Below are 13,977 nucleotides of genomic sequence, written 5' to 3'. Positions count from 1 at the left end.
CCCCGCTCGTCAGCTAATCCGTACGCTAAGACAGATCTCAGCTGCCAGGGGAGGTGCAGGAGAGGCCGGGGTTAAACCTGACAGCGCTCGCAGCCGTTTATGATATGTGCTCCGTTTTATTTTAACCAGAATGACAGAGCTCCGGGTTAATATTTCCCAAACAGGAGTAGAATAATGATTCAAACACGTGCAGAAGCTTTACGGCATCTTTTAATTCAGCACAGAGAGTCACTAAAGAAAGTCGGCATCGTTGTTGTTCAGACCAAAGTCAGCCATCAGAAAGTGTAATATTTACGCTGTTTGATCCAGATCTACTCTGCAGCGTGGCTTTGATAGATGGACTAAAAAAAAATACTGTCGCTTTCTTTCTCACCTCTGTGCTTTGATAGCAAAGAGAATGAATCATTTTGCCTGAAACACGATTTCTGGTCTTTTGACGTAATTTCACAGCAAAGCAGAGCCAAAAGCGTTTGATTTCGAGGGTCGGCAGATGGCCACCGCAGATTATTGTGTGGACCCTTGATGTTTTAGAAATGAAAGAAAAACTTTCCCCTCCATCACATGGCCACATCTGAATGTAAACAGAGACTTTTGGCAGATTACTGCATTAGGCTGACTGTACAAGACAGATAACGATCCGTATTGCAAATTATGTTTGCGCTTCAGGACATTATTATCCTCACAGCAGTCGATGGCTTTGAATGGAGCTCTTTCTGTAATGTTACATGCTGAGCCAGTTAAATCGACTGATTTATTTACATCATTTATCTGCTGATGGATAGGAGGAATGAGGTTTGTTTGTTTGGTTGGGTTTTTGTTTTTTTTTCTGTGACTGAAAAAAAGAATGAAGGACAACTCAACTTTCAAAAACACTCTTGAACGTGAATCTGAGATCTTGATTTATATTGCAGCTAAAACTGACAAACGTCTGGAGCACAGTGAAGCAGATGACACACTGCTCACCTTGTTGAGTCACACTTTCATTGGTCGCAAATTTGAAGGAGGTACTTTTATATTCAGTTTCTATAAGCCCGCCTGTCTGATGTGCAATTATCAATCATCATATTTTCAGTGTGACTGTTAGTGAAAGAGTCTTTTTTCCTTTGGTGCTGTCTGCTGAATCCATCACACATAGAATAAGAAACTTCAGCTTTTTTGTTTTCATGTGAAAGCATCACACTTAGTGAGTTATTGTGGAGCGTGTCTGGCGAATTCGCGAGCCCATTCCCGTAGATGACAATTTTGCACGCAGACAATGACGCTCAGTGTTCACAATAAATTAAATCTAAAGTGACAGCATCTGTTAAAAGCAGACTGCAGCCTTCGTTAATCGCTTGCGACAGATCTGATTTCCGGGACGGAGCCGTTTGCCAGGGGTTTATGTTGTAACGTCAAGCTTTTGCTTTTTGAAAAATAGAACTGGGAGGGAAAATGCTGTTTCTTTTGTTAGTTCAATTATACATTTTTTCCAGACTTCATCAGACGTAAACTCTGGGATCAGACATGCCATTTTAACCAGCTTTAACTTGGTTTATTTTTGTTTACCGATTTGCAACCATTGATCAAAACCAAACTTCACCTCAAACATGAGCATTTCCTCTGTTTTGTATAACTGTCAACTGAAGCACTAGATGATTTTGTCCCTTTAAGTCTTGTTTGTTGGACCATCACTTCGGCCTGTGGGGAACTGTAAGAAAATAATCAGCTCCAGTCTCTTTACAGCAGCAGTACAAATAAACTGGATCCTGGATCGACTTTTCTTGCCTTCACTAATTAAAGGTCTCGCTGTGAGGCGTTTAACGCTGAATGAACGGCGAGGGGACTCTCGGAGCCGCTGTCACGCTCACAACTGGGACTTTCAGACACGTGTGGACTAAATCCTGCGGAGGCCAGAGAGAGACCTCCGAATAGGAAGCTTTGGAGGCTCGTTGACACTTTACAAACCTCATCGCTGACTAAGATCCATGCCATTTTTCATGGATATGTAAATCAGCCTGAGTTACTTAAATACAAATCACAGCACATGAGAGAGAGATCCTCATTTCAGATGTGCCACCGAGAAGACTCCATTTCCATTTCAGCCACTTAGCTGGTCCTCCTGCCTCGATTGCCTTTCAGAGAATAAACTTGATTTCCTTTATTGTGACTGTAACAGATGAGTGCAGTGTGTACTCCATTAAGTCTCATTCCAGCTCTAATCCAATTCATTGTTCCTCCGTGTGTAGAATAAGTCAGAACCAATCCACTGCGCTTTTACTTTTATAGTAATCAGCTGGTTTGCATAGTTTAAAAGCTTTGCCAGTACACAACCTCTGACACGTTCTAGCACACACTGTAACAGAGCCAATGATCAGCTGAGCTGTGTCCAAATTAAGGACCGTCCTCTGCAGACGTGCATAATAACTCCACTGTCTTTGTCTTTTTACCTTGGCCAAGAAAAGTGGGGAGCAAAAAGAAAAACAAATTAAAAATGCATTTGAAAAGAGACAAAGTGAGAAAAAGAAATTGGATAATGTCTTGACACCCAACGCAGAAATAGGAATGTCTGGCTCTCAGATGTCTGACCCATTTTCTGCCTTCGCTCTCTTCCCTCTCTCCTCCTTTCTCTCTAATTTCCTTCCTTCCTCTAAGCTACAGCAGAGAAGCACTATGACTCAGTGGTGCTGCAACGAGGTTGTGCGTTTCCTATGAAAGGCAATGCCACTGGACTCAAACCTACACACACTGCACAACAACGTGCACACCCACATATGGAAACCTGATCTGCAGCAATGCACTGCAGTCACTGGAAGGATAAAACACAACAAGCTACGCCTGAGCTAGAAAGTGTTTGATATTCTCTGTGGGGGATTTAATGTGTGTGTGTGTGTGTGTGTGTGTCTACATGTTCATCCATATGTGTAATGAAGAGCCAGTTTTTCAACAGACTCAATTTTATAATCAATTACTCAGGCCCTGGAAGTACACTGGTGCTCCTCTCTAATAATAAAATCTGATGGCGCAGCTGTTAAATGTAGAGACACAAATCTATTTCATTCATCCATTTCTGAAGAATGAAATGGAGTCATAAAATGATGTTTAACCAATGCGTAATTACATAATGTCATCGGGAGATGAGCGATCTCATGTCACATAATAATCTGCCAGCATCTCCATTTTATTTATATCTGCACCTGCAAGTTCCTTTAAAGTTGCAGCTCTTCTCTTTTTTTTTTACCCTTTAAAACACAAATAACATCCCATTGTTTTAGTCTAATAGTCAGAGATGGATTTCTCCAAACACACAAATTCCACAGAAGTGGCCGGTTTGTGTTGTCAAGTGTAGTTTTGCACACATTGTGTGACACAAATGAAAACTTGAAAATCATAATCGTCTAGGATTCAGTGGATCCCCCGATGACGAGGAGACATGTGTGGTTACCGTGGTAACAGCACGTTCAATCAACCCCGCAGGTAACAGCCAACACCAAGACTATTTCACAATAGAAACCAGCTTTGGTGCACTGAAGGCAGGAAACCTAATGCACGGTGTGCAAAATGGTGTGTGTAATAAAAAAAAAAAAAAAAAAAGTGGAGCTAATGTGTGGCTGGATAAAACACTGAACTGGGGACTCAAGGTCGTTGGTCAAAGGAAATATGTTCAATGGTTATTGCTTAAAAAAGAAAAAAAATACTGCACAGTGACCTAGAAAATATGCCTTCTTGTTAATTTGGACAAACGAATCCTTAAATAACACGCTGAAATAAAATATAAAGGAAACCAGGCTGCCTTGAACGTATCGAATCAAAATGGAAACATATGGTTTGGGAATACATAATTTGCGTTCAGCCATGCAAAGCAGGCGGTGGAGTCTTCCCAGTGGATGTACAGTAGCTGCTGCAGAGTTTACTCTGGTGAGAAACTGGAAAAACAAGTGGACAGAGGGTCAACAGAAGCCCCGCCCCCCGACCCACTGACACCGGTGTGTCGTGCGTCGCATATTAAAGCGCGCGCACATGCACATGCAGGACTAACAAGGGGAAGCACTGGAGTGTGAACAGTGTAGCTTCACACTCTGAATACATTAACTCATGATCTGTATACCATCTCTCGCTCTAATGCTCTGTCTTTATAGCTCTCTCTCTCTCTCACACACACACACACAAATGCAGACTCGAGTACAAGGTCAGTGGGGGTCAGTGCTGCCTGCACTGGCACAGAGCAGGACTACAGATGTGGAAGTGGGGGCCAGCTGGAGTCCGTCCAACCTGGACAAGGGTCAGGGGCACGGCAGAGAGAGCACAGGCAGCTTTTGGAGCCACTTCTCGGGGCCCACAGCCTGGACGTTCATCCAGAATCTTCCACAGGCCGACATGATTCCTCTGGCTGTTCATTTTCACACCACTGTGAAGTTTCTACCAGATTTACAGCAGAGTCAAACTCATTTCCAGTGAATTACGATCAGAAGTGGAAAGTCTAGCAGCTGAAGAGCCTCCTTTGTCTCGTACAGATGTTTGTTCTTTTTGGGAGATGCGGACAAACAATGCTATGGTATTATATTCTCGTTATATAATGATTAAATAAACTAGATGAAATACGCTTCGCTGTCGAACTCCACAAACATTTCTTCTGATACAGGAAGTTGTTCCAGCTACACAAGGTTGTTGCAGGCGTCGAGCTCCACTTAGTGTCGTCTTGCATTAAACAGCTGTTGTCGGGCACAACATTAAACAGTCGCTGGAGACAGTTTAGACAGAGCTGTACAAACAAAGAGCTGGCTGGATGAAAAACCAACTGGAAGTCCGACCGCCAACGCAATCAACCGCAGCGTGTTTTCGTCGACAGTTTTGGAGAGCTGCGGCGAGCTTTCGCCCAGAATATCTACAGGTGCTTCCGCCAGCATGACGGGAGGTTGTGTGCTTGTGAGCACCCAGACAGAAACGCATGGCCTGCACTGATTTCCAATTCACGTGTTTCTACTTTAGCCGGAGGACAAAGCGCAACAATGAGTAGCATTCTAAGGTAAATATGAGGCTCCATTGTCCGACGGCGTCGCAGGAACGCTAACTGACTGGACTGTACAGGTCCGACTAACTTGATGGCAGAAGAATCCCTTTTTGTTGTTTTAAACTTGGCCTGAACTGAACGGACCTGAGCTGAACCGAGTTGCGTCAAGAAGCAAAAACCACAATGGATTATATTTTTTTTGTGTGCGTGTGTGGTTGATTTGAGACTGAGGGATTTGTTGTTGTTTTTCTTTTTTTTCCAGGGGGATTTAAAAACAAAATGGCTCAAGCGTATGAAATGTTTGCTTTAAGACTGTGTGCGTATGTGTGTTTAATGTGTGATTAAGTTTGGATCCTTTGTTGAGGGTTGACTTCACACACAATCTCCATTGGCAGGAGAGGGACCTGGCGGGCATCCCAAACAAACAGTATCACTTGTATCGGTGGGGGGGCCAGAGGCTGCATGGAGTGACCCTGAATTCCAGTTTTTTTAAGCCAGAGCTACTGCGGGTCAGTGGTGTGCGCCATGATTGCCTCACACTTCGCCTGCTGAGTTTCCTATCTGGGCCAGCTATGCTGAGAGAAACATGAGCCCGTCCTGCACAGCTAACACACACACACACACACAAATATCCACGTACAGCACAGCATGTTGCTGCATGCCAACACATGCAAGTTTGCAAAAAAGAAGAAGAAGAAAAATAAGAGGTTTTACTTTCAACATCTGCTAGAAAGTATATCAACTTGGATTACACTAACTACTGTATGCCAGCCATTGTTGATTGATTGACTCAGATGAGGAATGTGCACGCCTCGCCAGATCAGCAAGTCTCTCCATCCTCATGCAGGAAAACACATGTGTACACAAACACACAACTGCCTCAAGGCACTTGGCTTTAGGTTGGCAGTTTGGACCTCCCAGCTCTCCATCCATCTACTTGGCCAGCACCGATGAAGGTGGAGATGAAGCACTCCTGGCTCTGTGGCACCTGCTGTCATCCAAACTTTATAGCCCTAAAACATCCTTGGAGGTTTTCCAAGTAAGTAGGCGGGGGGGGGGGGGGGTAAAAATTCCTGATTCAAACTGGATCACAACAGATTCAGGTTGTGTGCAGGACTGTGTGCTCATATAAAGTCAAGTTGATGTTTGTTTCTGTGTCCCACATTGTTCCCCAACTAATACTTCAAGCTGTCGGAGGTTTAATCACAGAGCTCATGAGCAACAGACCGCCCTTGTGCAGCCGTCTGCTGAGAAATGAGGATTTAATTATGTTAGATTTTTTTTTTCCTCGTTTTGTTTTTATGGGCAGACTGCCAGCGCAAGGGCAGTTACTCCATTATTTAGTTTGATTATTTGCTATTTTCACACCTCTACCAGAACAAACTTCCTTTTCAAGAGTGCAACACACACCTTCCACATGAATCCATTCCTGAGCACACTGAAGGCATCACTCCAGCACAAGGACTCTAATGACTGAAACAAATGTGATGACTCTCGTGAAGAGGATAACCGTGGACATTTGAATTGCACGCTTTCCTCTAAATAGCAGTTTATTCTAGTTAATCATGCTCTCATCTTTCCTTTGAGCAGCTTTAAATGTGAAAAAAAATGCAACGGTTAAGTTTCCAACTAATAATTATTTTCTTGACTGGTTACTTGGATATTCTCAAACCACAACAAACATTCACTGCAAAAAAAGCTCAAACTGAGGTTAATCACAATAATCAATCATCTTTAATGTTTTCCATTCTATAATAATAAAACTGGGACAGTCTAGAACAGCAAGAACGTCGGTTTGTGCAGCAACTAGAGAAAGTTAAAGATGAATCACAAGCGGCTTTGGCATCAACCAACTGTCAAAAAGGTGACTCACTCCTGTTTCCTGTTGCCGAACTTGCCTCTCCACAAAACCCCAACGCACCCACCTGCAGCTGTAACACACTGGCACACAATTTCCACACTCATTTGTCAATCACACACAGACACACACCTAGCTGATGGCGATTCCTTCAACAAAAGCACTGCCCTGACTCCATGAAAAATAAAATATATATATATCACCATATGTGCACAGATTTGGGTGTGACGTCGGATCTGTAAAACAGAGGAGTTCTTGTTGGACGGTGGCGATGGGGGCCAGCGGAGCGGGTCACCGTCAGTCACACTTCAAAAGAGTCCAACTAAACTCTGCAGTGATCTTTAACCTCACAGACAGTCATAATATAAACCAAAGTCTACTTCTTCAGCCAGAGGAATGACTATGTCGCACACACACAGGTACACATTTGTTGCCCCAGTCAGACAAGGTTGTGACCTGAGTGCTGCAAAAACCAGACATGTGACGGAAATCTGGGGCATTCCTGAGCCGAGGGAGCACCTCGCTGTAAATTAACAGGAGAGCTGTGCTCTGTAACTGGAGGTATGAAACCATGATGAAGCACAAATCCCAAATTTTAAAACCTTTTTCCAGCGCCACATCACATCAGATATTCGTAGCCGAAAGAATTCACAACGGCAATACGTATCACAAGATCTAGAGATTTGAAGTAAATAAACAATAATAATCATAACGTGAGGATGCAATCAGTCAGCTTCATCTTTATCTTTGTGTGTTTTGTGCTTTTCTATTCAAACATGAGACCACAACAAATACTATTATCATAATACTGCAGTTCAAAGTAATTGATAAACACGGATAATTGAGACACATAATGTTTGTGATTTCGAGCTTCCATCAGTCTAAAGCTGCCTCTTGTTGTATAAAATCAAACTGGTACATCTAACTTTAATATCAATGATCATTAAGTAACTTATTCCCAGTTTAAAATGAATCCAAACAAACATTTCACAGAATCAGCACAATCAAGCCTCGTTCAGTTCTCGACTGTAAAACCGTGGCCCGAACGAGAAACTGCATGTTTCCATTCTGAAGGCCAATTGTACAGCTATTGGTCTTTATTTTAGTCTTGTAATTACAGTAGGACAACTCCTGAAGGTGTGTGGCATCACTAGTGGGCTGAGCTCCAACCCCAATGAGAGAAAAAAAAAAAATACAATGACCGAGAGGTGGAGCTTTGTAGACGTTTGCCAGACCGTCAGGCACTGGAGCATGTCCATCCAAGTTCCCTCAAGCATGACAGATTACAAAACAGGGAGCAATAAAACTCGGGCCTTTCTTTCAGCCGACACGGCCATTTATCCAGCTCCAGATTCAGAGGAGCCTTTAAAAGACAAAACTCTGAAAAAAATAATAAAAAAAAAAACAAAACAACAACAACACTCCAGCTTCACCCCCCAAAAAAAACTAAAAACTAAACTAAACTAAATCCTGGTGAAGTTTAATTTACAACAGCAGGAGAGAAGTGTTAAACTTACTCTGGTGGGATCTTTCAGATAAAAGAGGTGAAACTATTCTATACTCATGCCCCCCCCCGCTGCCCCGCCCCCGCAGTAATAAAATACTGACCCTTATACAGCGGAGCAGCTGTAGTGGGACTTGGGTTCCAGCCAAAAGTCTAATTGTGGGCTTTTAGAGAAGCATCTTTGCATACAGGAGTTATTCATTACCTCAGCAGACAATACAAGGAGGAATGGAAAATTTCCAAGTGTCACAGATTAATTCTTTTGTATCTTATCACGTCTATTTTAACTCTATTGGCTCCATAAACAGCTGGGAGGGGGCCGGTTGTGGTAAATTTATTGGTCTGTCTACTGTACAGTGAGTCAGGGCGCAAATGCTTTGCAAAAGTGTTTCTTATCACGGTTGGTTTTGCAAGTGAAAAGAGCAACCACACAGAGATTTTCTTTACGTTTGGAGCAGCTCTGGCAGCTTGTGATAAGCATGTTTTCTTTATTATTATTATTATTATTATTATTATTTCTGGACATTTCATATATTAAGAGCAGAAAACAATGTTAGAGTTCCAGCAGGTGTTTGTTCTTTAAATGCAGAGATCTTGAGCAAAGGCAGGAAAGAGCTAATCCTGTTGAAACAACAGTTGTTAATTTTGAGTAAATTCCTTCTTTATTTATTTATTTATTTATTTATTTTTTATACCAACTCATAATCACACACTAAATCGTCTCAGGTACTCCGACTACACACTGATTATCTTCAGCCTCGGAGCCACAGAGCCTGGAGATGTTATTGCCAGTTTAATCTATTGTTTTATCTACTGCCTTTTTATTGTCTAATTTTATTATCTCCTCGTGTGCCCTTGCTTGAATGTGCAATTTCACCCCCCCGCTACCCCCTTTTTTGTTTTGTGAAGCACTTTAAGTTACACCTCTTCTATGAAACATGCTCCATAAATCATGTTTATTGTCGTCATTATTGTCATGATATTAATATCTAATCCGCATGAAGGAAATCCCTCCATGTCTCAGTGTTTATGACAGGATTTATTGTCTTTGGATCTGCCTGTTTAATATGTTTGCAAATGTGTTGTGACTAAATTTTGATACTGCAGAGTAAACAGAGGCGGGAAGAGGTGAAGTGAGCGAGGCAGCTCGGTGTCAGCAAACGTCAGATGGGCTCCTCCTCGTAAAGTGCTCAGCTTCACCCTGACAAAAATAAACCTGACGGGCTTCACTGCCAAGTATTCTTGTTGATGAGAAGCCAGTTGTGAGTGGCCCCAGTTGTGCCTAGAAAGAGCCAAGCTGGTGTTAATAAGAATGAAGTGTGGCTGCATAAAAAAAAAAACCCCAGCTCCGCTCCTGTTTGGCCAATAAAAGTTCATTTTTACAAGTTATTATTTACCCTGATGAGCTGGAGGCTGATCGAGCTCGAGCTGGCTCAGCAGAGAGTCACAAAAGTTCAATGGGGCAAAGAAATGAAACAAAAAAAGACAAAGAAGAGCCTCTGGCAGCCATCTGCATGAAAACCACCGCTCAACAGAAACAACTGGAAAAAAAAAAAAAAAAAAAAAAAAACTACAAAGACGTGTGAAATCAAACACACAAAGAGCAAAAAAAAAAAAAAAAAAAACACTAACAACAAGCCACAAACTTGGGAGCGGCTGCTCGACATCTGATGTCATGTGTCTGCAAGTGTGCTAAAGGTGGTGTCGTGGGGGCGGGGGGAGGGGTTGGGTTGAAGACAGCAGGACCCCCCCAGTGCTCTGTGGGAAGGCCGGTGTGGAGCTCCCTGATAATCTCTTGTCATGTTTCACCATGACAGCATGCTTATCAGCAGTGGAGCCTCAAGAGTTTGAACGCAACACAAGCAGGGCGACAATGGCGCACAAAGTTAGCTTCATTCTTCTCAGCTAACAAGGTTTGACCCACCGGTGTGTGTGTGTGTGTGTGTGTGCGTGCGTGCGTGCCAGGTCTTACAGCAGGGCACAGCAGTGACTTTCCTCCATGGATCAGAGGACCAGGACCAGGACCAGAGGATGCACGTCATTTATTATTCTTACTGATTTACACAGGAGGCCAAATGTGTGCGACCATTTTAAGCCCATACGTGGGTGTGTGTGTGTGTGTATGTCTTTGTGTGTATAGATATCAGCAGACTTGACCTACTTTTTGAGGACTAATATCTGCAGCTCAACAGACTTCATACGAGTCCACATTTGCGCTTTGAAGAAAGGCTGAGCACATTAAGTGAGAAATAATCCAAAAAAAAAAAAAAAAAACGAAAAACGCACAAAAGTAAATGTGCCTATATATATGGTACACATGTGGCTGGTACTCTCTCTGATTGTGAGTCCGTGTGTGTTATCATGGCAAACTTTGTGGTCCTGGAAACAGCTACTGAAACAGCTACCACCACAGTGGTGGCTTTGAGCGCCGCAGGTGTTTGTCTTCATGAAACGAAAACATTAAAAAACAAACATGTTGCTTTCGACTTTTCAGAGTCAAGTTCACAATGTCACAGAGATTTCATCAAAACAAGAACAAAATAAAAAGCAAAAGTCAACCTGTCAGTCTTTTGTGGACAGCCGCTGCGGAAGCGACACTGTTTCTTTGTTTACATTGGAGCTCCGTTTGGTATTTCTGTCATTTCTGTTTCTTTCAGTCGAGGCAACAGGCCGTAAACGCTGTACATTCTCCACGAAAACTGAGCATGGCGAAACAAGAGGAGGTTTGTGAGCGGTCCGCTGCTCTCAATCAGTGACTGGCAGCCTCCTCTACAGTTCCCCCGATTCAGAAGATCATCCATCATGATTTCTTTCATGCTTGGACAGTTAATTAGTATTCATAATGATGCTCGGGCATAAACAGACAAAGACGTCTGTTGTTTGGTTACTCATCTGAGCAATCTCTACATGTACAGAGAAGTTAATTTGTTTACTCAAACATCTCTATTCAACGTGCTCCTTTATGAAGGTGGCTTTGTCGGCAGGATGCGTCCAAACACAGAACGTTGGTTTAAACAAGACATAATTCAAACCGGCACAAAATCTATTAGCTCAGCTGCAGTGCAGGAACCCGGAATGAAGAAGTAACATTTTTTGGTTGGCTGCGTTTTGCCCTGGCTGAATTCATTCCGACCCAACCTACAAGTCTATAGCATATGGGCGCTATAATCTAATTAGTCATAGACGAAAACACAGACAACGTGATAAAGCCCTTCGGGGCCCGGCTTCGAAATGATGAGCAGTCAGCTCGGGTCAAAAGGCGGCTGAAGAACATGTAGGATGTGCAGTTGTGGAGCAGGAGGAAGCACACGTGATGCTAACCTCTGCCCAAGTCAGCGCCGCTGACCTGGGAGTTGCCACGTCACAGCGACGACGTCTTGAGTTATCTGCTCTGACAAATGGGGGCGAAGTGTGAAGCTGCTGCCTCGGGACAGTTGTGTCAAAGACATTCCTTATTGTGGGATGTGTCGGTCACACCCCCCCCCCCCCCCCCCCCACAAGATGACTTAAAAAAAAAAAAAAGAAAAGGGAGGAAATGGGAGGCAACCCTGCAGCTCAGCCCACTCACCACAGTGAGCTCAGGAATAGCTCTTGACATATTGGCCTACCCAGCATGCCCTCTGCCTCTCTAGACAGCTCTGACATCATTATACAACAGACAGAGACCAGGACATCAGCCGTACAGCCGAGGTTATATAAGTGAACGCCGCGCGTTGCTAAGCCTTCAGTGCTGCTGCCTAACCGAGAGACCAAGAGGGTTAGGGTTAGATGGGAGTGGGAGTCGGGGGTTAGTGAGGAGGGAGGGAGGGACGAGGAGGCCAGGAAGAAAGACAGACAGAAACAGGGTCACAAAAAGAGAGGCCCGCTGGGGTGCTCGCTGCAGGGAAAGACTGAAGAAGGTCACCTCTGGCCCCCTGAAGGAGCCCCAACTGGAGAGGACAGAGAATAAAACTCATGTGCAGTTACATCAGTCGGCAGGACCGCAGCCAATATTTCCTCTCAATACATGGGAACAATATTTATGCTGGGGGGGGGCATCTAAATGTTCAGATGAGTACTCCACATGTGCCTTTGGTTAGCTGTTGTGTTTTTTAAAATGACTTCCATGTCCCACACTGGGTGCTTTTCCAACTGGATGCTGACGGAAAATGTTTATACTTGAATGGTGGGTTAGTCCTGAGCTAATAATCAACCCGCGGAGAGAACACGGTTTGAACGGAGGGATAATGATTAATACACGGTGGGCATCTGATCCGACTCAAATTATCTGTCAGAGCAAAACCTGAAGACTCTGCAGCAATGACGATAACACAATGATGATAAGAAGCGATAAAACTTTCAGAAATCTCTTCTGGAAATACTTTACAGGGACAACAACCTTTGAAACGTCCGGAGTCTCCCAGCTCGGAGGGTTAAAGTTTTCAGCCCCCGGAGGCTGAGGGGGGGGGCATTTCATCACTACAGCTCTGTGATGTGGCTCCTTATGAGGATTATAATCCCCGGTGTCATCCCAGTTCCTGCAGAATCAGCGCGTACACGTCCGGTGAACTCCCTGAGAGCATCTGTGCCGATTACATATCCAGCCCTGACCCAAAACATTCTGCATCCCAACAGGGCTGGAGCGGAGACTAATCACCTCCAAGTGCCAATAATCCTCTGCAGGACTTTTATGAATATTAATGACACACACGAGAGCTGCTGCACTCACCGGATTCTGTTTGAAAACGTTTGTCAGGCAGGAAAATTCAAGTTGACGTTAATTTCCCTTCAGATAAACGCTGCTGGAATGAGAATACCGGCACGTATCTCAAAGTTACTTTTGCAGGAGGGGTCAGACAGAGTGAGCAGCAGAGACACTCAGAGAGGGGCATCATGGCTGTGAGGGAGCCAATGATCCCGATCGATCAGTGATCTGTAGGCGTGCGCGTGCACGAGCGGACCCATGCGCGCTCCGGAGTGCAGCAGGAATAAATCCAAGTTCGGGGCCTGCGAGCTGCGCAACAGCAGCCAAAGGGCTCCATGATGACTGCTGCACGGGAGCATCCGGCAGGGCGACACAACAGTGGACACACACCCACCAGGACCGTGCAGCCGGTCCCATCTGTCAAAACTCCTGAGCCTCAGCTCCAAACAACAACAACAACAGCAACAACAACAACAACAACAACAACAACATGCATGCAGCCCCGATCGGGCTGTGCACGGAGAGCGGACACTCACCGGCGGCTGCTCCCCCTCTCTCCTCTCCGGTCGCCGGGTATTTGGGGCAGAAAGTCAGCTGTGTGTGGGGTGGAGGGGGGGGCTTCTCCGGGTTGTGCACAAGTGCAAGCGGCGGCTCTGGATGATCCGACACCCCCCCTTTACCCCCACCACCCCCAACCCCCGCTTCTTCTCCGAGCGAACCGACCGACCAGCCGGAGTCCACCGTGGAGTCTCTCCCGGTTCCTCCGCCGGTTCCTCCGCCGCTGCACCGTCAAAATGATCCTTCTCCTCCGGGCTCACACGGCTGTTTCCCTCCCCCCCCCCCCCCCCCCAAAAAAAAAAAAAAAAAAATAATAATAAATAAATAAAAAAAGAAAAGAAAATAAAAAAGTCGACCCTTCTCCTTTTCCTGCCTACAGCCGGCTT

The 13,977-nt window shown here is 44.5% G+C and overlaps 1 protein-coding gene across 1 annotated transcript in view; it reads right to left on the bottom strand.

Annotated features, from left to right (window-relative positions):
• thrab (thyroid hormone receptor alpha b) overlaps positions 1–13,699 on the bottom strand; it is a 101,210-nt gene extending 87,511 nt beyond the window's left edge. Inside the window, exon 1 of the mRNA XM_029528544.1 lies at positions 13,570–13,699. The gene's annotated coding sequence lies outside the window, so the exon portion shown is untranslated. The remainder of the gene's footprint in view (positions 1–13,569) is intronic.
• Between the last annotated feature and the right edge of the window lie 278 nt (positions 13,700–13,977).

Source organism: Echeneis naucrates, chromosome 19 (genome assembly GCF_900963305.1).
Source record: "Echeneis naucrates chromosome 19, fEcheNa1.1, whole genome shotgun sequence".
NCBI lineage: Eukaryota > Metazoa > Chordata > Actinopteri > Carangiformes > Echeneidae > Echeneis > Echeneis naucrates.
The sequence above is the reverse complement of the archived record's forward strand: the minus strand, read 5'-3'. Positions and strand labels throughout refer to the sequence as shown.